This window comes from Sinohyriopsis cumingii, chromosome 5 (genome assembly GCF_028554795.1).
Source record: "Sinohyriopsis cumingii isolate HCF-2022 chromosome 5, ASM2855479v2, whole genome shotgun sequence".
In the NCBI taxonomy this organism is placed as follows: domain Eukaryota; kingdom Metazoa; phylum Mollusca; class Bivalvia; order Unionida; family Unionidae; genus Sinohyriopsis; species Sinohyriopsis cumingii.
In genome coordinates this window covers 143,834,655-143,858,557 of record NC_142965.1, presented here as the reverse complement: position 1 = coordinate 143,858,557, position 23,903 = coordinate 143,834,655, and the positions used below count along the sequence as shown (strand labels likewise).

Sequence of the window (23,903 nt, the reverse complement as noted above, 5' to 3'; positions counted from 1 at the left end):
AACAAGTGATAACAAACAATCTGTCCTAAAATATGATAGAGAACGATTTGTCATCGGACAAAATACATTTTAAGACGGTGAGCTACGTTATGATAACCGATCAGCACAATTTGACAACGTTCCTCCTGTAGTTTTCCCTACTAATCGTTGAAACAGGATATATTTATTAGCACGTACGAACATTTCATGTACAATGCATAATTTCCTTTCGTTTCATCTTGATCAACGTCAACAAAAGAGTAAATTAATTACGTTATACTTTTTTCAGTAGCAAAAAAAAATATTGTAATTTCACCCTGTCAGTATTTGGCTTGTCACAAGTTTAGGATTTTTTTTAAGTATATAACGCAATGTCACTATGCCAAATGTGAGACTGAAAATTGAAATTGAAAATTAATAGGAGATATTAATAAAAGCAAAATTTAGAAAAGAATATTAAACTGTTAAATTAACAAAAACTAACTTTCAAAATAAGATCAAAACTATCAATTGAAAATTTTTAAAAAAATGTAAATAAAACGAATGTGAAAACAGAAATTGAAAGTTGAACTTTTAACTTTAAAATGAATCTTCAACACAATAAAAAAGTAAAATTTCGGAAAAAAGAACTGAAAAAATGAAAAAGAAAATTTCTATCAATTTGAACATTGGAAATCATTTATCAAGATGAAAATTGGAAAAAATGAAAACTAAGGTGATGAATCTAAAATGAAACTTTTAAAAAATATCAAAAAAGAAAAAATTTAGAAAAACTGTTTAAAATGTCAATTAATTGTGACAAACTGAAAATACCAATTGAAAAAGAAATTGAAAAACAAATGTTTAATGCAATTTAAAAAAGCAAGTTTTATTACAATACAATGAAAAAACAAATAAATATAAATTTGAAAAAGAAAACAGAACGAAAATCTGAAATTGAAAAATGAAATTGAAAGTTAATGAATGAAAATTGGAGATTAAAAAGAAATAATTAAAAGAATAATGAAAAACACAAATGTGAAAATGAAATTCGAAAAAAAAACCCAATTGAAAATGAAACTTGCTAATGAAATGAAAATTAGATCGTAAAGTTAAAAATGAAAATTGACAATTAAATTGCATAAAAATGGGAGACTAAGTCTGAAAATGAAATAAAAAATGTAAACAAATAAAAATAAAATTGGAAAGGAAAATGTAAAAATTGAAATTTGAAAAAGTTACATTTGGAACGAAAAATTGGCAGATTGAATTTGAGAAAAGAAATTTAAAATATAAATTGAAACCGGAAAAGTTTTAAGATGAAATTTGTGATAAACACAGTTGAGCTTAAAAGTGAAAAATGAAGGACCAAACCGTTTAACTTTTCAAATAATCTCAGCTCTAGTGTATCAGTATTGTTGGGGGTATTGTGCGTGCAAACTTGCTAACGTTCTTTTGTGTGATATTCTGTGTGTGCTATTTCATTCCTTGTCTTTTTTATATTTGACTCTTGAGTGATAGTATACTTGCGTATTAGTAAGTATGCTTGCGTATTAGTAAGCATGCTTGCGTATTTGTAAGTATGCTTGTATATTTTTAAGTATGGTTGCGTATATCGCTACCACATTTCATTGGCTAGTAAATGTGACGATGCTATAATGAATGGCAGGAAAATGCATACTGAATGGTATTTACTTGGTCCCCCTCCTTACAGAAAATCGATGGCTTTGGAAAGAAGATAACTGTATGATGGCCAGTAAATACCATTTGATGGTTACTCGAAAAGGAGTATTGGTTTCAAATATAGTTTTAACATCATATTGCATTTGAGTGTACATAGACCCATAACGTTAAACATAAAAACATTTTCAACATTACATTTCATGGTAGAGGTCATTGAGACACACAACCAGTCATAGCCTCAATGATTATCAACAAGATGGCCGCTATCGCGTAACCGACTTAATGCAGCTGTTCCGTTTTTTTGTGCCATTTTCATTATATTTGTGCTTGTTGCCAGTCTTCATCTACGTTTTTGTGTTCATTATGTATTGGCTTTTCAGCTCGTATGTGTTTCTTCATCTCCTTGTTTTGGAAACGAGAACAATTAGATTTTTTCTCAGCTGTGTTGCTCCACTTCTACGACTTCCATTTGAACAAACCGCCATCACGTGATACTCGCCAATCAACCCGTTTATGCTATGATGGACCCTCATTAATTGCTTTAAATGACCACTCCTTGGCTCTTAACACTACATTGTGCTCTAGACTAAACAAACTGGGACTACATTCATCATTATCTAAATGTAAACAGAAGCGGAAAAAGAAACGTTGTTTCAAAGCTGGCCGGCGTAGAACAGGAAACATAATTCCAGTTATCTCCCATATGCCCTTTCCGGCTAGACAATTTAAAAATTCGACCGTTAATTTAGATAACTAATTCAAATCCCTATTAATTCATCAAACTTCGTGTCAACTATCCAAGAGATGCCTCTGCGTATTGCATTATTCAATGCCCAATCAGTAGGACCACCGGAAAAGCGCACAGAAATAGTTAATTTTATCAACGACCATAATATTGACGTATCTTTCCTGACAGAAACAGGGATAAAAACATCAGGCGATGAGCCCAAGTGTGCGGATCTAACACCCACTGGTTACTCTATCAAGTCGTTTCCCCGTAGCTCTCGCGGAGGTGGAATTGCTGTCATCGCAAAGAACTCCGTGATCAAACGTCTTAACCACACCACAACATTCAAGTTCGACCACACATCGTTTGAACTAGAACAAACCACACTCACACTGGAGCAAAGGTCAGTCCATTTTTTCTGCCTATACCGCCCTCCTCCTAGTAGAAAAAACAAGCTGACTGAATCTCTCTTTTTGGAGCAGTTTCCGAATCTCCTGGAGTATGGAAATTCGATAGGTGGCAACCTGATTATTCTTGGAGATTTCAAGTTTCACTTGGACTGTCCCGGAAATCCAAGCACATCAAAACTCATAGATTCCGTTAATGTTTTCAACCTCAAAGAGTCCGTTAACCAACCCACCCACAAACATGGTCACATTTTAGACTGGACTCTTCATAGACCTGATGATAACATTCTACGGTCCTCCCTGGTATCCCATGAACTTGGATCAGATCACCTCTGCATTATATGCCATCTTGACGTATCAGTCCCTAACCCTTCACCTTGATCTGCTACTAACATAAACCTCTGTATGATAAATAGAACCAAACCAATGCATGACATCCAAGAAAACCTAACAACTTGCTTACCTCCTACAGCAGAACAATTTGATAACTGCCTGCGTTCATTGCTCGACAAATATGTCCCAGTTACCAAGTGTAGAGTATCAATTCAAACGTTTTCTCCATGGTATTGCAGTGTTAGGAACCAGCTTCGCACCGCTAAAAGAGACCGCCGTAAAGCTGAAAGGCTTTGGCTTTCCATCAAACTCACTATTCATAAGCAAATCTATGACTGATTGATTGATTTTATTTTAGCGGCGCATCAGCACTGTTATGCTATTTAGCGCCAAACAAAATGTTATTTTTATAATCTTTTAACAATTATAAAAGGTCCTATATCGATCAGCGATATAAAAGAACAAATGGTTGAAATTAAAACGGTAAGATGGTAACGGTGCAAAATAAATCTATGAAGCCGCTAAGAAGAACGTCACAAATAAATTCCATGCAGCGAAATCAGCCCACTACACTACTAAGATCATGGAAAGTTTCAGCTGCAAAGAGCTCTTTGAGATAACTAACAAGCTAATGTCAAGGAACAAATCTATACTACTTCCAAGTCCCACATGGTCAACCGGACACAAACTGTATCTGCAAATGGAATACACTCCAGCCCAGTTGATCTATATTGTGGTGTTCCACAGGGGTCTGTTGTTGGACCTGTTCTCTTCATTATGTACACTCACTCGCTCTCAAGTGTCATATATCATCATCCAGTGTCTCACCAATTGTACGCTGATGACGCCCAAGTATACAAATCAAGCACCCAACTGAAGTTGATGCTACCATCCAAGGTGTAGAGAGGTGCATTTCTGATGTGAAATCATGCATGACTTGTAACAAGCTGCAGATGAATGATGATAAAACTGAGGCCATTCTGATCACATCACAAAGACTTTCTCAGTCACATCCTTTACCTCAAACAATAAATATCAGCAACGCCAAAATTAAATTCACACAATCAGTACGAAACCTAGGTGTTACTCTGGACAGTACTCTCACATTGCACCAACATCTTATGAACATTTGCAAGGCTTCATATCTTGAGATGAGACACATCAGCTCCATTCGTAAATATCTTTCAGTTGATGCCACTAAAACACTTGTGTGTTCATTAGTAATTTCAAGATTGGACTATTGTGACTCAATTATGTCTGGTCCATCTCAATTACTACTCCACAAACTTCAAAACACAGCTACTAGGATCAGACTTAGAGTACCACGATCAGAGAACACCTCCCCGCTGCTCTGTACCCTACACTGGCTATCCATTCGATCCAGAATCAAACAAAAAATTGTTCTCTGTGCTAAGTTTCACTGACGGATTCTAGTCCAACGTACCTATCCGACCTCACCAATGTGTACACACCAGGAAGATACGTACGCTCCTCTTCTGACAATCGTATACTTATTAGTCCCACTATGAAAACAAAGTCATATGGACAGCGTTCTTTTGCATACCAGGGCCCAGCAATGTGGAATGAATTGCCCACTGAACATAGAAACAAAGACACAGTGATCACATTCAAGAGTGCTCGCAAAACTGCAAGAACAAACTTAAAGACATAATAAAGTTTCCTACCTTAAATATTCTCAGAATGTTTTTACTATGTTTTCTAATTTCATGGTGTTTGTGTTTGTAATCATATCATTATATGTTTTTAATCTTATATGTGTTGTCTAATGCTGTAAAGCGCTTAGAGCTTCTAAAGATTAGGCACTATACAAAGTCTTCATTATTATTATCATTATTATTATTATTATTATTATTATTATTATTATTATTATCAGCTTTTAAATAATTAGTGGTCCAGAATTCTTATATATTACTTGTTTACAGCAGTTACGATTTTTGCAAATCTGTTTCCTTGGACTCGATGCTGATCATATGCATTCTTTTGATATTTTTCTCGACCTACAAATTGTGTAGGCTTTGGCCACTAACAATGTAGATATTTTATAATCTAGAAATAACAGATACATTTACTGTGTACAAAATTAACAACTGCATTCTTTGTGACATATATGACTGAATCATTGGCATCTGAATTCGTCAGAAAAAATGATGACTTTTGGTACATGTTTAATTCCTGTAAAATACTGTTTAGAAAAACACATTCAGGATCAATGAGCTGCGAGAACGAATTTAGAACAACGTTGTATAGATTCAAGTTAAATGCAATTTTTTTTTGTATCCAAATGGCATAGACGTTTTTGAGTTATTGGTGTCTGAATGTTAAATGAAAAAAAAAAACAATTTGTACCCGAATGGCATAGACGTTTTTGAATTATTGGTGTCTGAAAGTAATAATAACAACGGTTACTTCAAAAATGGTCAGGTAGTCAGAAATTGATCAACTACGGAGACAAAAAGAATTTGCTATGCCACAACTTCTATATTCAATGCTGCAGCAATGTCCATGAAAAAAAAAAATAGATGGCACAGGATTTAATGCATTTTCAGGTACTGACTCGAGAAGATTAATTGAAATGTTTTACGCCATGCATTGAATTTCTTTTAGTATTCGTTTATCGACATATTCTTTGTGGCAAATTTAGGAATTGTACATACAAAGATATAACAACCACAGTTTCATTATAACATGATAGGTAAACATTTAAATTGCATCATTTTCTATTCCTTAAAAATTAAAATTTTGCTAAACATATAATTTACTTTAAGAATAAGGAAAACTTGTGGGGATAAACAACACTTTGAAACAGGTCTGCTCCTGTAGCCATGTAAAAATAGTAAAATTGTACCTACAGTTCTAACGGTTGTGTCACCAAACCTACAATGTTACAAATAATCTATTGTGGTCCTAAATAATTATTATACTAACTTTACACTATTTCGCGGAATTAAATGTATTTATATATTGATAGATAGATATATAGATAAGGTTTGGGTTCATTTGTCGATCAGCAAATAATACTGGAATTGATCATTTATGATAAATGCATGAATAATTAATTAAACGCATTTCTTCATCTTGTCTTTGCTTTGAAATAGTTATATAATATGAGAAACTAACTTGCTTTAAATACGTTATCATCCCCAGATCCATGAACAAATTGCTAATAGTTTATCCTGCGTATAGAACATTTCACTCTTGAACATGGCATCTCACCTCTGGATAATGATAACGTACGAAAATTTGACTTCATTCTTTGAGTTGGGTTTTCCAGCGCTTCTTGTACAATATCATAAGGCCGGTTTTAGCATGAACTTGTATAATATGAAATACTTTAGGTGACTTTTAATTAAACGTTTCCTTTTTTATGCTACATCCGCCTAGAGTACAAAAATTTAGCAATGATGAATGACATGTTGACATATTGTCAGGTCACCATGTCGCGTTATTCAAACTTACACCAAACAATTATATGCAATGTATAGATTTTATTTCACGACTTTACTGTATAAAATAAAGTTATCTTACCCGCACTTCAAACACCAGTTAACGTGAGTTAACGGCTTATACCTTCAAAAAAAAAAATCAAAAGATCTCACGGAAAGCAGCCAATCAGTTATTTTACTTCCTAATGTGATATCAGATTTGTTTGCATAAGAATACCCTAATATCTGAGGAACACAGGACGACAGGGTGATAAGAAATATTGCACCATAATTATTTGATGAATAGTTTGATTTGCACTGATTTAGCAGATTGATTTGCACTGCCCCAGCTCTATAAGTCATCATGATCAATATTGAGGGGGTAAATACATAATTGTGATAGCGGAACACATGTCATGCCTTAAATCCCGCATGACACATTATTTACACAATCTTACACAAACACAGACGTTATGATATTCACTAACATAAAATCCATTTGATTTAGAATAATATTGTAGCGCTAAAGAATCTTAAATATTATTATTAATATTAATGTAAGATAAATTCAATTGATGCAATTTAATCTTAGATCATAGTAAATAGTACAAAGATTGTATTAGTTTTTGTTTTAAGACTGTTAAAAGCTTCCTAGATTTGTTACTTCTTGACTTAGCTATCTTATCCAGTAGCATAATTTAAACCACATAAAACCTGTCACCAGACCTTGTTAAGTGTAGAAAAATATATATGAACTGTAGAAGTCAGAACCCATTGTAAAAGTATTCAGAGATATGATTTTTATATTAGTTGAGAAATGTTATTTTAATGAAATCTACATTTAAAAGGCAACACAAGACACAAAAAGCATCGTCCATCCCCACAACGTAAAAAATTATTTAATCGCCATGTAAAGCATTTTTAAAAATTCTATTACAAAAAGTTAAAGGTTTGGGTTCTTATTACATCATACATATGTCATACTTATTTTGACAAAAATGGAGATAAATACACCAATACACACACTAAATGTCCGATAGATAGACCAAGGTGTCTTTCAGTAATTATATGATCATTATTATAACGATACTTTCATTATCAGTCTTGCCATATAGGCACAAATGTATGATATAAGTTAGAAAAGGCAGTTGCTGTGTCATATTTAATATTGCTTGAACTCGTTTCAGAAAAGGACTTTGACATTCAAGGAGAAGACTCATCTAACAATTATTTAATTATGTATGTGTTGGTATGTTCACGCGTGTGTGAAAATGCGTTTGATGTCTCTATCATAACTTGACACTGTGAAAATATTCTCTACTCCTTCTCTTAACATTTCATCCACAAATCCTAATATCCATATATTGAGGACACTGAGTATATCAAGTTTAGCGCGTAAAACGAAACTCTTTGAAGGATATGTTAAATAGATGGGTGAATACAAAAGATTATGACTGCGCACATACACTGTAAATCAATTTACTATAGTCTAACGGAGTTGCACAGAATACATAATGCATTCTCTTCTTATTTATCCGGAAACTGTTATCATCGACTCAGAAATGATGTTATGATTATATGGACAAATTCCACATAACAAGAAAGACGCAAAACCAATAAGTTATGTAAAACGTAACAAACATTATTGTTATAAAATGACAATTTAAGAGGAATTACAGTATTATGAATTTAAAAAAAAAACACAACCTAAAATGTTAATTTAAAGTCCAAAGGAATGAAATATTAATGAAATGCAAAGGTCCGCCAAGAATCGTGATGTTGTCAAAATGGCGATGTCCAGAACTTCTTTGAATAATTCACAATAGTAACAAAATAATAGAATAGTGAGCACTTTCTGTTTACACTGAATAATCTAAACAAATGTTTTACTTCTCAAATAATTTCTAACTATAACATAAAATAAACGTGCGAACTTCATGTTACAACAAGAACACAAGAAATAAGAGTGCGAAATTTGCCCAGTCGAGCCACATAAATACAGTCGAAAATGCTAAAAGACTCATATTTTCACTACAACCACGTGACAAAGCAACAATTTCGAACATCGTAGAAGTCACATAATTTAATCAATCCAATGAAAATTATACTAATTCTTCTGATATACAACCTGACCGACACGTCCAATGGAGAAAGCCCGAAACTCGTAAACATATTTGCTAATAATTTTATGATTAGAAACTATAATCACGTACGTAAGAATATATGTAGCGATGCTACGTAATTTTACGTTCTAAACATCCTACACTACACCCTATGCACGTACATAAAATCCAAATGTAGATAATGACTATAACTGAGAATCAGGAATAAAAATTCCAAAAGGTATGTACGAGGAGTAGCAAAAATAACAACTGCAATGACGTCGACGAAAATGGAGGTTAAGTACAGAGTATGAAATTATAACATTCATTTTTTATTATATAAATATATACGAATTACAAATAAAACAGCTGAAAAAGTCCTGTATATCCTTCTCGTCATGTTCCATTAGCCATTGCATTATGAAGGACAAGAGGAATCAGGCGATTTCGCGAATGCGTCCGTCATGTCAAATCGTGTTAGCGAAGGAAATTATGCAAATTGTATCTAAATGTCGAGGGAAAAATGTGTTTGCCTGCGGCATAATTATGCAGAGAGTAAAAGAAATAAGAAAGATGCATTTGTGTTAGTATTCTAATTCGATAAGCAGCTAGTATAATGAAACCTTTTGAAAACAATTGCAATTACAGTATGGATAAAATATCGTTACTAATAAATAGAGCAATTACACTAATTGGTATATGTCATAAAATCACAAACATGCATTTCTCTATTAATTGCACTTTTTACAATTTACCCTGTTCATTTACACCATAATGCAGGTCATTCAAAATGGTAGATATACAGTATTATATTAGTTCACACTCCATGAAACAGTTCGAGTATCCATCCTACTTACAAAGAATGTAGCTATCCACGCATTGATGCAAGACTTCTGCTTATTAATGAAACTGAAGAAATCAGTTGGGAAATAAAAATATCTACGTCACAAACAATGTCTTATTTTTAAAGGAATCAAAACTTGTCGCTAGCATTTCAAAATATAAATAAAAAAATATCAAATCACAGCGTATAAACAACTCAATATAATTTTTTAAACCATCTATTTGTGAAAAGGTTAATATTGTAACAGATACAGAACATTTTGATACACATAATAGAGGTGGTATTAAGCAAAAACAATCTAACCCGTCTGATAATGTTCTTTGTCCACAAATAATTCCACTTTATATATCATTCATTCTCCTGCTTGACCAATGGGTACTACTATTAAGCTTATCAGCTGTGTAATTTGAGACTATCTAAGTATCGATAGATCAATTCTAGACTGTATCAAGTTCGCTACAGAAATATACGTTTCATTCATGCACGTAACTACATTTACACAGATACGCACCATCGTAATACAATTTTTACTAGAACAAAATAATGCTTTTTTAACCAATTATTTTAATCATTTCGTGGTATTGCAAACGACTTTGATATGAGAAAAATCACTCCATGATTTTATGACCAGTGTTTACATTGAATATACGAAACCACATTTTAGTTGTTCACTACCAAACGAAAAAAAATGCCTTCGTCATTCTATAATTGCTGATGACCAAAAATGGTCTAGCTAAGTACCTGCCATTTAATAGTTTGTGAAAGGCGATGCTTTCCGTATTGGAAATGAAGTTATCGGATGTGCTAGTCTCATTTTGCATCAGTATTTACTTTTGCTTTATCCAAGTTTGTCTCCAGTGACATTGTATCTAGGTCAAACCTAATTATAAAAGACACATATTACTTTCAAACGGACAACGTACCTGTTACAAAACAGGTGATTATGCAAGATTGGGCACATTTACGGTGGAACGATTTGACAATAATATAATGCCTTGCCCAACTCATGATAAGATCGCTATTTTTAACAGTTGTTTTAAGATAATAAGGGTTAGATTCCTGTCACGTAATAGAATATTCTTTTTTTAAAAGTCATTAATCATACTTTAGTCTTAAAGGCATTATTCATGTTTGATATTTAAATATATTATTCATATTTTATATTTAAAGTCATTATCTATACTTCATTTTAAAATGCATTATCAATACTTTATACTTAAAGGCAGTATTCATATTTTATTTTTAAAATCCTTATTCATACTTCAGATTTAAAAGTCATGCCATGACTCTATGGTAATAAATTAAGTAACAGAAAAAAAAAAGAAAAACCAACATGTTTTGTAAAACTTAACAAATAATTTAATTATTAAAGTTATAAAACAAAAGGTAATGTAAGAGAAACTTACAGTAATATAAACTGAATCTAAAAGAATCCTAAAAATATATATTCAAGTCCAAAGGAATCGAATATTCTTAATAAGTGTAAATCTTAGAAAGTTCAGATCTGACAACAGTCCTGGTGTATCAAAATGATATTGCCCAATACTCCTATGAAAATAAATCACAAAAGTCCCAGAATGATATTTTAGTCAAATGAGCACTTTGTAACATATGTTTTCATTCATATATTTTCTAAATACACCCAGAATGATATTTTAGTCACATGAGCACTTTGTAACATATGTTTCCATTCATATATTTTCTAAACACAACATAAAATACATCTGAAGACTTAAGTTACAAGAAGAAAACAAGAAATAATAATGAAAAATTGTCCAGCTCAAGCATTTATATACAGATGTAAGAGGTAAAACGCGCATATATTTATAGATTCTACGCAAACTAACACTGTTATCTTAAAATAGAACTTCTGCACGTAAGCGTAATTTTGCATAGTTAATCAGAACAATTTACAGTTAAGGATAAAATTTTCATAAATAATAAATATACATAACTGCCATAATTATTATTCTTGTTCATACTTTATATTTATCATATATGTTTATCATATCTCCCATCATAATACTCAAACATTTGTTGAATGACCAATTATCATCAAACATTAGAGGTTAACATACCTGGTTGTCAAGATATAATTACCAATGAAGTTGATTTTTGTTTAGTTTATTGCAGAAATCAAAACTATCTTGTAACTTCTATTTCTTTTTTTTTCTGTATTTGAGTTTTCACCACCTAAACGGTAATTTCGCTCTAGCAGTAGGTTACGCTGCAAAGTAAAAAGAAAACGACATGAAAACGGTTTCAACTAGAAGGCAAGTTTACTTGTTGCATGCGTTCATGTCTCCATGTTCACATCTAACCGTAAAAGAATTTTACCGAGAAAAAAAACCTTCCCAGAGTCTAGTTCAGAGACAGACAAACGTGCCTTATTAACGACAATACGCCAGTTTTTTCGTCTAAAGAAGACAGTGAATAAAAATCAGAACTCTAAAACATTTTCAGTCAAAACAAAATCCGTCGTTACCACCACGTTAAATGCGACAATAACATAAAATGAATACATACACCAGAAATGTTTACAAGAGCAGCAGTTAGAGTCGGATATCATTTCTTCAGCACTAAACATTAACGACAGCCAACAGTAAGAATAATTATAAAATATCCACGGATACAGAATTGCGCATGTTGCACTTCGGGTGTCATTATCAATATATGATTTTGATGAAAACCTATACATAGTTCAACATAACTTTCACACAAATGATGATTATCGTAAATATGTAATGCCAGAATAGACCTTGGTGATATAGGGGATGTTTGTTTTGGTAATGAGAGTTTAATCAAGAAAAACGTTTTTGTCAACTCTGGGAATCTGTAGCGGTTTTGAAAGCGTATACATAGTTTCATCTACATCATATTTTTGTCGCGCATCTCTCTTCGGTAGGCTCCTAGAAAGACGTGATGTTGTGGGTTCACGCTTTCAGAACATATGTCATGGGATCTCATCAACAGCATTCGCGTACATTTTGTTGATTACTTGCGACGGCCTTGTTGGACACCAATGCACTATTCAAATGTCCCGGGTTATCCACAGCCACGGGGTTGCAACCAGCTTCTCAGCACAAACATTACAGCTGCAGCATTGAGGTTTCAAATGCTAAGTGGCACAGTACCGGCGTCGATGCTGTTGGATGATGTAATATAAACCCATCTTTTTATATAATGCAGATGCATTGTTGTTTCTGTGAAGATGGATAATGGTTGCATATAGGACTGTTGATGTTATTTTGTGTTTGGAGCTTAAACAGTGGAGTAGGCCATTCGCAGCATTGGTGCAGCAGCTAACCCGGCAGCGGAGTCTATATGATGTCATCTGCTTGATTACAAATTAGTTCGTGTGGGAGGGTATGAGGAGACGCCAGGAGGCATAATTCAAAATTATACAGACGGAGATGTTTAGACATGAAAGCGATCTAGCGCCTACCATGTCTTTGTAACGAGTCGAGGTTCACGACGCTGGCTCAGTTCATACTTCAGTCTCTCACCAACGTAATGTCTCCGCGAACGTAATAGCGCCAATGCACGTTTAAAGGGCTCTGGTAACATCTGGTAATGTCTGGTATGTCCCTCGCAAGTGTTGCAGGTACAAGCCTATCCCTCACGTGCAAGCTGTTACAGGCTTTACCCGTCAAATCTCTACATTAATTCCTAGAAGTTGTGCCTGCACCAAAACAAAAACAGCATTTATGAACCCATCTGCCTACAAAAGTAGGATTACGACCCTAAACGACGACAATTTGTAGAGCCAGGCTACTTTCTGCAAGCGCCGCTGCCATGCTAGAAGCCACCAGGGCCGGAATAGCCAACGTGGCCGCTGCTATTGGCGAAATTTCAGACCGTCTAAATGATAGCTTTCTGATGCTGATGCAACACCAATACTGGCGCTTCTTTTGTCTACGGGATGGTTTCGATGTGCTTTACCTTGGCTACTGTTATCATAATATGAACAGCCCAACAGAGATTGCAAGAGTGGAGCCGTTAAACACTGCCTCCTGCATGCGTGGTTCTTACTAGCGCAAATCTTACGATCGTCAATTCCATCTCTGTTATGCACATGAAAACGCAGGAGCCAACAAAACATACAATTATGACCCATCTCATCCAATCTTGTATTGTTTAAGACCGCAAGTCTTTGTCGGTACCACGATAAAACAACAAGATTCGTCGAACATGAAATACAAGCCGACCGTGCAATACAATCCGCTGTTGCTCCTCCGGTAATACTGGATCCATTTCTGAGAGAAATGTTTCTGTTGAAATCGCAGTTTGCTTTCTTCCTTTACTTTAGATTCATTACCAGCTAAGAAATATTCACATGCAATGAATTTTGTTCTCCTCGCCTTTTCTTCAAACATCTGTCGAAATGTCCTTCCACTCAATCATGTCAGTTGGTCCTTGCTCAAACGAATTTTATACCACGAGGCTTTTGTGTTATAAACCACCATTACCTTCCAATTGTTATGGAACATTAACCGCTCCGTGAGGAGGATTATCAAACTTGCAATGCATTAGAGAGGTCTTTCTTTGTAACCTTTTAAAGTCGAGGACAATTCCTTAGTTTCATGTAATAAACTGTGCAGATACAAAGCATAGACAAAACAAACTGGAAAATATTTGTATTGACCTAGAAATTGATGAGCCATAACGACATCTGTTATGTCATGTAAATTTATGTAAGCGCAAATTATATCCCGGATATTTCACTGTTATAGTAGTCATAGGCTATCAAGCAAATTTAGAGAATTATTTAAAAGAAAATGTGTCGGCTGCAAAAGATAATTTTATTTGTGCATGGTTGACTTTTTCTAGTCTGCTTGGTTTAAATCGCTTGGTTTCATTGTTCTAAGGCGGCGTATCCAGTAAGATTCCTTTTCTTTACTAGTTTGGGGACTCCAATTGGGGTTGTGAGCAACTGCAATAAGTGTTATATCATTGAAAGTGTGGCCAGGGAAGAAGAAGTGTTCTGCGACCGGGTTTCTGTACAGCTTCTTTGTCATCCAATCAGACCTATGAAGGTTGATCCTTTTGTTTAGCTTTTCAGTTTCTCCGACATACTGAAGGCTACAGATCTTACATGTGATGAAATAATTGACATTGTCTGTTTTTCAAAACGTGAATGTCATTTATCTCATGACAAGTAAGATCCATAGCCTTCTGTATTTCGTTATGGCTTATCAGTTTCTAGGTCAATACAAATATTTTCCAATATGAACAACAAGCTAAAATAAACTAGGCGAACTATAATATAGTTCAAAGTTTGAATTCTTGTAGTAACAGCCATGTAAAGTTTCTCAAACTATCTTTCTGTTTAATTTTTCTGTCTTGTCTACGTTTTGTATTTGCCTTTGAAAAAGACTTATTAGTTTCGCATTGTTCGTTGTCAGTTTATTGGATATGTATATATATATATATATATATATATATATATATATATATATATATATATATATATATATATACACATTCCTGTCAATATGCCAATCATCACTTTTCCTAAGCAATCATGGTGAATTTCTTCTTAATGAAATGAAACGAAGAGGTACTACTACAATATACGACCAGTTTTTTTTTTTTTTACGCAAATCAATATTTCAGTCAAAAAGATAATGTATAGTTAAAAACAAGTCATATAAATTGAATTCAATTCTTTTTAAATCCTGATAAAGAGTACGAGCTAAGATGTAAGGATCAATCATACATATTGTACTGTGCTATACATTTTTTTGCTAAATAGTTTAATTTTCTTTGACGTATCATTTACCCAAACCTAACAAAGAAAATTAGCAGAGCAACGTGCCAGTACCATAGCCATATAAACTCGTATTCCTTCACCAATCCCCCTGCATATATATATACAGAGCAGGAATACGGTTATTCAGTTCAAGGTCTTGCGTTAGATTAAGGATTGTCGTGCGTTTTGTCGAATGCAAGCTTTTGTCAATTAGAGATAATTTATTTGAAAAGACCTGCGACACAGACTGGATAAGTAGTTGAACCTTTAGCTCCGTCTGAGTTGGCAAACTATTAATATTAGGAAGTAAAATCTTTATGTGAAATGATGTTGATCTATTTTGATCAGTAGTGCAAGGTGCCTTTGTCCAATATCGATGGCCGATCGAACAATATTGTCTAAAATTGACAAATTGCAAAAACGGACATTGCAGTGGATCCAACGCACTAGTTATACATAAGCATTAAAACAAGAAGGATCATTATGTTAACATAATCCGATGTTTGTATAATCTATGGTGAAATTTGCAGTCCTGATTGTATCTCTGCTTTTAATTGTTATGCCCCTACTTCCAGATTTACAATTCAAAAGACAAATGTAATACAAAACTACAGGAATGTGCAAACATGTAGATCTAATTCGATGTATTGAAATTACATATGCAGGATATATGGAGGACACATAATTTGTATGTGGAAACGCTTTTCCGATAAAAGAGGAAGAAGTCTGAACCCGATAGCGAAGCTCCGATGTTTAAAGTGTTTTCAAAGTCACTGATAAGCATTTGCATGGAGCAAATCAGTATGCGATTTATTTTTGTTCTTATGTGATTTAAAAACGTAGATTATAGCAATCCAGAAGGGTTTCTAACAGGTGAAATCTTTTCGCTTATAGATCACGTGAACATATCATAATTGTGTACAGATGGCATCAATAATTCACACTGCATCAAATCAGCCGTAACCAGTCTTGATATTGTTTCAAACGTATTGCCGGTTTTCAAAATTAAAGTGAAGAACAGACCCTTCTGCACTAATTAATATATTTAAACTCATAAACGACTATCAGATGAGGTGATTTCAAGTCTGGACATTTGGAATGGATTACTGCCGAATCGAAAAAGGTATTAGACGAATCTATCAATGTATAATTGGAAACTAATGTTTCATCATCGGTCAGTTCAAAGATATATTAGATACCATATTTGATACGGGGTGCCTGTGCTGGTGGATCGCTCCAAAATAAATTTTCAGTATTATTCATTCCTAGCTAGGGACCCCAAACAACTATAACTACAATAGCAAGTACCGGACACTTTTATATTGCTTATTCCATGTGAAGCATTCTCGTCAAATGAAGATAAACATGTAAATATCACAACTCTCTTGTGTTCATTAAAGGTTTTGTGTACGATATCCGTCAGTCACCGTTTTGAGTTTCGCAGAGATGTTGGCAAAGTAATCCCTGGAGCAAAAACACACAGTCACTTTATTTCATTTAAAACAACGCCAACCCTGCGATTTGGCGTGCTGGTAAAGCTCAATTATCAACATTGACTTTGTCAATGCCTGTTCTAATCCATTAAGTGACTCCAAAATCACTTTTGTTATCGTTGTGCAGTCGGAACCGCTTCAACGTTATCATTTCTAGGACATACCACTCAATGGTCGTACCGCACCAACACATGCTTTTGTGGGGTTTCAAAAGATAAATCGAGATAATACCGAAGAGCATAGCAAACCGATATAAGATAATTTATTAGTGATTGACGTTTCTTTCCGGATAAACGGTCATTAGGAACATTCTGATGAAATTGTGCTTAAAATCAAACCCAACGGGCACATGACAATTCGAGATAGAAGATGGACCGACATCAAAACATCGACATAGTGTACAATTTCCTAACCGATCTATTGTTTTTCATTAAAAATACTAAGTGCTGTTCAGACAATATAGTTTTGGTATGCATTTTCATGCAAGTGTTGGTGCCTCTCCAACTCATGTTATGGTGTTATGAGGGTCCTTCATGCACCTATGGAAAATTCATAATTTAAATTGTTACGTCTTTAGCTAATATTATCCTATCAGAATTAATGGCCGCCCTTAGTAAATATCAGCCTTAGAAAAATTAAGAACGCAATAAAACAATGTTGTGGTTAAATTGAAACTTTCTCCAAGAAAATCAACTTGAACTGTTTCAGCGTCTTCGACTCAAACACAACTAAAACAGCTTGATGCGGCCAAACACAGTACCACATTGGTTATACTAAAAAGTATCCAAAATAATAGGTGATGCAATTGCAAAAGACTGGTGAAATATTGCCAATTGTTGCAAACATTCCAGCGTTGTTATCAGCAGCGGCGCTGGCAATTGCGAAATTGGCCGCGTTAGGGGCTGCTGTAATAGCATCCGAAATGGCTTTGAGAAAGAAAGTCAGTAGTGGATCTTTCAAATCCATTGGCAGTTGACTCGCACAGCCCAGAAAAGAGAAACGGCCTTTAATTAACAGGAACGAATCGGCAAATACCGTCGAGAACAGGTACTCGATTACTTGCTAGAATACGCAGAAAGCTACGACTTAACCCATCAATTGACCAATCTATATTTACTCGCGATCGTAAAATCGGTTAAAATTTTTTGCTTTATCCTCATGCACAATGAACGTATATTGAAGGTGCCACGTGCACGTGAAAGCAATATTAACAACCTGGATTAAACAACAGGACATGACACTCATTGGGTTGCATATGTAGTGACACCTAGCATCGTTTGCATTTTGATTCGTAAGGACTTCAACCACCAGTTGAAGTTGACGATTATTTAGCCAGGGGAGCTAGCGCCCGTGGCGGATGGCAGCCACTGTATTATTCAACCATGCCGCTACAAACTCGGTTGAATTAACCAATACGCGGTCATCTTGTTGTTGAAGCGTTTCATGCACTGGCGGGAAGCAAAATTTCCTCATGCCCAACCGAACAGGCATTTATTGATTTCATAATGAAGTATGCGCAATATTATCCAACGTGTCAATTAATATTTACTTACGTTACTCGGCCCGACGATGTGGTACTGATACACATCTGAGCAGGTTTACCATCAAAGCGGATTTGACTAAGTTTACAAGTTGTGTTGCTGTTGGTGTTGACCCTGGTAAACTTGTGATTTTTGAAGATGAGAATGTAATACTTTAAACGTCTAATGCTGACATTTAGATTTTGTTCTCACGTTAAAAACTCACTGTCCTAAATAAGTTAGAATTATTGGTGAAAGCGGATGAATCGTAAACCCCGAATAACGTCATGGTTGTGTTTAAGACAAAGTAAGTTGATGATACTCATGTTACAGCAAAGCAATATGAATGAACAAGTTGCGGCGCCTGGCATAGCATGTTCATAGAGCAAACTATAAGAATTATTAACCAAAGGAACAAGGAAATCATTAGCTTATCAAAGTTATAAAATGTCCGGTTTCTTTTCCATTCTCTTAAACATGGTTTGATATTACTAATAAGCGAGAAATAACCATTACCTTCTCGAGGTCACCATCGAATCATCGCAGGACCACGTGAAAAAAGCCGGCCATCATCTGACCCAGCTGGTGCAAAATCACTCATGATTGTGTCTACAACGAGGAAGTAGGATTCTTCGCTGAATCCACCCCAGATATGGTTCCCAACAGATATGTTACATCAACCTGGACTCAACTGATACAAAAAAGATCTCGACCGTTATTCAACTTGTTCGGGTAACAATGTTTGGCCAACGATAGAACAATCGTTTCAGACATCATTTTGTCATACATTCGAGATCGCTTTTACTGAATGGAGTGCTAGACCACCGGACCACACACTCGTCGGAAATATAAATATTTCCCAAGCAGATATTTGTTATCACTCTGAAATAGTTGTGCAAAAAAATGAATAAATGGTTAGAAGTGCGCATACGTGTTGCCCTTGATCAACGTCAGCATGTGGAAAATTTGTACAACGGATTCGCATGATTAATAGAAAAATTAATACAAAATCTATCATGAACCCGCAAAATGAAAAAAATAATCGAAGTGAAACAACACATTAAAGATGAACTCATCTGCAGAACTGCATTGGTCGTGAAATACAAACGCGCTTGTTTAATGTGAATGTTATTTGTGGTCTTGCCGCAAAAACAACAGTTGGTATTTGTAAGACAGTAAACGCCTCATAGGTAGCCAATCATAGTTATTTCCGGAGCTATATCGATAGTAACCGGTGTCTCTGGTGGTGGTAGCAAATTAATTTTGATAAGACCACATTCGTGTTTATTCAGATCCGCCTAAAACCGAACAAAGTAGTCTCAACTCAATCATTAAGCTGTATTCGGTGGCTATAGAGGATAAAGCAATTAGCGAGACCGAAGTAGAGACACTGTTGGAGGATATGGAAGGTCACAGACAACTCCGTGCATATACATGAAACCTTGCGGTTGCGGGTTTACATAAAATATAAGTGGAGATAAAAAATGCCAACACACAATTTGTCCTAGATGGTTTTGCCGGTCTATCCTGTATGACCCTAGCTGTTTATAGGTCTGTTGGTTTGGTCACTTCATCTTAGTGGAATATTCATGTTAATTACGCTAATAATCAACGGTTGCACAAAAGATGTGGCTTCCTTACTGCAATGAGCAAACTTCATGGGAGATGGAGGATGTGACGTGTATCAGGAAAAAAGCAAATCCGCTATTATCATACTACTCTTATTGTAATTCTGGCATGCCAAACCGCACAATGGTATTAAGGAACCCATAAACGTTTCAAAGTCTTTTATTATGAGGTATTTTTGCTCTTTCTCGTTAAAATGTTATTATTCAGCGAGTTGAGTAAGACTTGTTAATGTTCCTCTCCATTATCTCTGTACGGCATCAGACTTAGTTTAACAAGTCGTGACTATTGGAGAAATGCATTCGATATCTATAGTGTACACGTTTATTACTAGCCAGGAACCAATCTAGAGAGAATTTCGTGAATAATCCAAAAGTGACTGAAAAACTTTGTTTGGATAAAAATTTAGTCTTCAGGCAACGTTGAAGGTGTACAGAGCGATAGTACTCCCAGTGTTATTATACACCTGCGAAACCTGGACAATGCACCAGCGCCATGTAAATAATTTGAACCACTTCGACACTTCCTGCCTTAGAAGACTCCTGAACATCTAGTGGCAACACGGGATCCCGGATACTGAGATCCTTCCCCAAGCAAGCCTTCCCAGTATCTACACCATCTTGATGCAATCACAGTTGTGATGGGCAGGCCATTTAGCTCGCACGCCAGACCACCGACTTCCAAAAAAACTATTTTTTTGGCGAACTTGTACAAGGAAAACGCCACAAAGGAGGCCAGATAAATCGATACAAGGACACCCTGAGGAGGCATTGAAGAACTTTGGCATTAGCTATGATACGTAGGAGCTAACTGCCCAGGACAGAATTGTGTGGCGCTTTTCTAGCACTAAAGGTGCTTCAGCTTGTGAGGCCAACATGTGACAACTGCGGCAGAACAACGGAGGCAGGCCAGGAAATTCCGAGCCAGTAACTCCACGATCAGCGTTGCTGCCATCTCATGTCCACAATGCCACAGAACATTCAGGGCGCACATTGGGTTCATCGGCCACTTACGCACTCACATACCATTTGTCCCCGATACAACACTAGATGACTAAAGTGGTCCTCAAAGACTTGATGGACAAACACGCATTTGTTGACCATATTAATTCCTTTGAGAACTATGGAAAAAAACCTATTGTAAAAGGTTTGATAAAGATCTTACGCTGGTTGGCCTTTCCAAATCTGTTCAATTATTGTATATTTCCCTATAATGAAGATAATTGCCCAAAGAACATAGCGCTTACTTCGTGGCTTCAATCCTGCTTTCTTTTCGTTTTATTGCTTATTTGATGTCTTGAATATTTATTTTGTACTACGGCACACAATTTGTGATCATAATGTTGAATATCATTTAAAGTGTATGGTTCCAATTAGTGATACAAAGATTTTGTTCATGGCCAGACCTTTACAATTTGTAATTAATCAGTGTTTTGTCACAAAATGTTCGTAATCAAATGAGAAACTGAGGATTAAGTTAGGAAACATAATTTACAAATGTAGTGTCCGCGCTACAATAAATAGAGTGATGTGTAATTATAATAATTTCTCATAAACTGCATTGTGTTTTATCCAAATGAATTCTGGGACAGACTGGTTATAAATCTGATAAATTTGAATAATTTGTTCTGATATAGTTGGTGTTACGATTCTACGGTCACAAACTAAATAACAAAAAGAAGCGAAGCCAACAAGATTTGCAAAACATAACATAACAATAATTATCAAACTTATAAATGCATCCTACACGCCGAAATAAACTGAGTTAATGTGTAATAAATTGCGTAGACGTCTTAGAATGCGAAATAGTAGGAGAACTCATGCATTATTCGAGACCTTAAACCTTTGAAAATATATGCATTTCTTTTCAAAAATGCAAATTTTACTGGAATGATATGTTTCAACTGTAAATTGGTCTGAATATATAGAGTAACAAGTAACGTTTATATGTTCTTTAAGCTCATTCTATACTTGTTAAACATTGCGGATTTTACCCTTTTAAAAAAGTAATGGACGAAAGCGTTATCCTACCTGTTAGGTTCCTCTTCCCACCCTAGGAATGTTCGATGCAAACAACCATTCTAAGTACATCGGAGACCTTGGTCATAGATTACGTAGCGATCAATAACGAGTATTTAGGCTTGTTTGAAGAAAGTCACATACATGTTTATGATAACACAAGGTTGACTATCAGAAATAACGTAGCTCGATTGACCAATATTCTCACACGGACCATTTGATAAAATGCTCACTGCATGAAACAAACACAACAATTCTCAGGAAGACTTACGATGATAAGCAATGTTTGATAATCTACTGGAAACATGCATGTAATATTTTCGTTGGTCTTCATGTTTCTACCTGCAATATTCTTGGCATATACAACAATATTGGACTACTGGACCTCTCATGCAAAAAAAGCGGCAAAAATTAAAATCAAACAGAATGGATATGCTATCATTTGTATTCGTTTGCTACCATTAAAAAATTATCTAAACAATTTGACATATTGTTGATTTTCACCTGACATCATACTTAATGATATGTAGGAAACCTAATAATATATTTGAATATACTTACATTCACTGATTACAGAGGAAATTCAATGTACCTTGTCGTCTCATTGTTAACTAATATAAATCTCCGTCAAATATCTTTTTTCCACGATGTATGATAAGCTTCAGGAAGGTTCTTTTTTAACCATCCTTGTCCATAGCACACAATATACAAAGAGTTGAAATTATACGAATCGTGCACGACACACTTATCTTCCTATCGCTTTGAAATTTCTTTTTTATCAAATTAATAAGTCGATCGGTAAGATGTAGAATCAAAAGAATTATTTGTAAGACTTTAAGAGAAAGCTTGACAACGTCCTTTATATATATTGACGTCGGATAAATACTAGTCTAACTTATGGCGCGATTATAGCGTCAAATACAAGATTTTTACGTGTCTTCTGACAGTACACAGCGTCCTACTTGTTTACTGTGTGTAGCATGCGCAATGATACACATGTGAAAGGTCAAAAATAAAGTCCACTTTAATCCATAAAATTAACTGAGACAGATACAAAATAAAGATATTGTTTTCGACTCCACATTTATCTACGCGTCATTTTCATTACGAACTTTGACATTTTGTATTTCTCGTTTAGGAAGCTTTTGAACTGCATTCCGATATTTGAATCATCCCATCCTGCTGCATTACGTCCGTTATCTTAGGTGTGGGAAATACCTTGAAAGGTTATCGTACAGGTTAACTGACAATCAGGTATCGAGATGAGAAGAAAGCAATTCTTGTCAAGTTTTATATTATAGAATGAAATTAATCCTTACATCTTCTAAATAGCATAGACCAACATTTATTGAACAGATCAAAACTGTTTGAAATTGTGTATCTAATTGACAGCTTGGATAAGATAGCATAACATTTGAATATCATAGAGTTGTATGGTGTTTATCATTTTGAACATTCATTTGTTATATTTAATTATCATTGTGCAGTGTTATTTCCTATTGTTTTAATGTATTGCCTTTCATTTCCAAACAATTTTTAAACCTGTTACACTGTAAAAATATTCATATTTACCTCCTTACTAAAGCCGACCTAACTCAAGTCAACTACACAATTATATTACTTTTAGATCTACTTTAATTTTCAGGAAATGTGTAATTTATTTAAAAGTTACTGTGGTTTGTTTAAAACATCATGGGTTTAATAAAATATACCCCTGTCTGAAAGTATATCGCACGTGGTAATTAAATCAGCAGTAAGCGATAATCATGACAAAATATACGTAACCCTGAATTATTTGCAAGCTATATGTATTACTAAAGTTTCATTACACCTTATGTTTGAAACAAAAAATACATAACATAAAACAATATCAGTAAAATTTGATAAACAATGATTTCGTATTATAATAGTGGATAAACATTGCATCTGCTATTTTATATTCATGATTTATAAGTAGCAGATTTTTGGGTCACTTTAGCCTCAATGCAAATCCCAGT

At 34.7% G+C, this 23,903-nt stretch overlaps 1 protein-coding gene across 4 annotated transcripts in view; it reads right to left on the bottom strand.

Moving 5' to 3' along the window:
• Positions 1-22,832, bottom strand: part of LOC149800391 (uncharacterized) — a 61,522-nt gene extending 38,690 nt beyond the window's left edge. Inside the window, exon 1 of one of the 4 annotated variants that reach the window (XM_089957235.1) lies at positions 22,468-22,832. The gene's annotated coding sequence lies outside the window, so the exon portion shown is untranslated. Of the gene's footprint in view, positions 1-4,552; positions 4,697-21,918; positions 22,027-22,467 lie in introns of those variants that run through there. The other 3 variants (XM_089957233.1, XM_089957232.1, XM_089957234.1) reach the window with 3 other exon arrangements.
• Between the last annotated feature and the right edge of the window lie 1,071 nt (positions 22,833-23,903).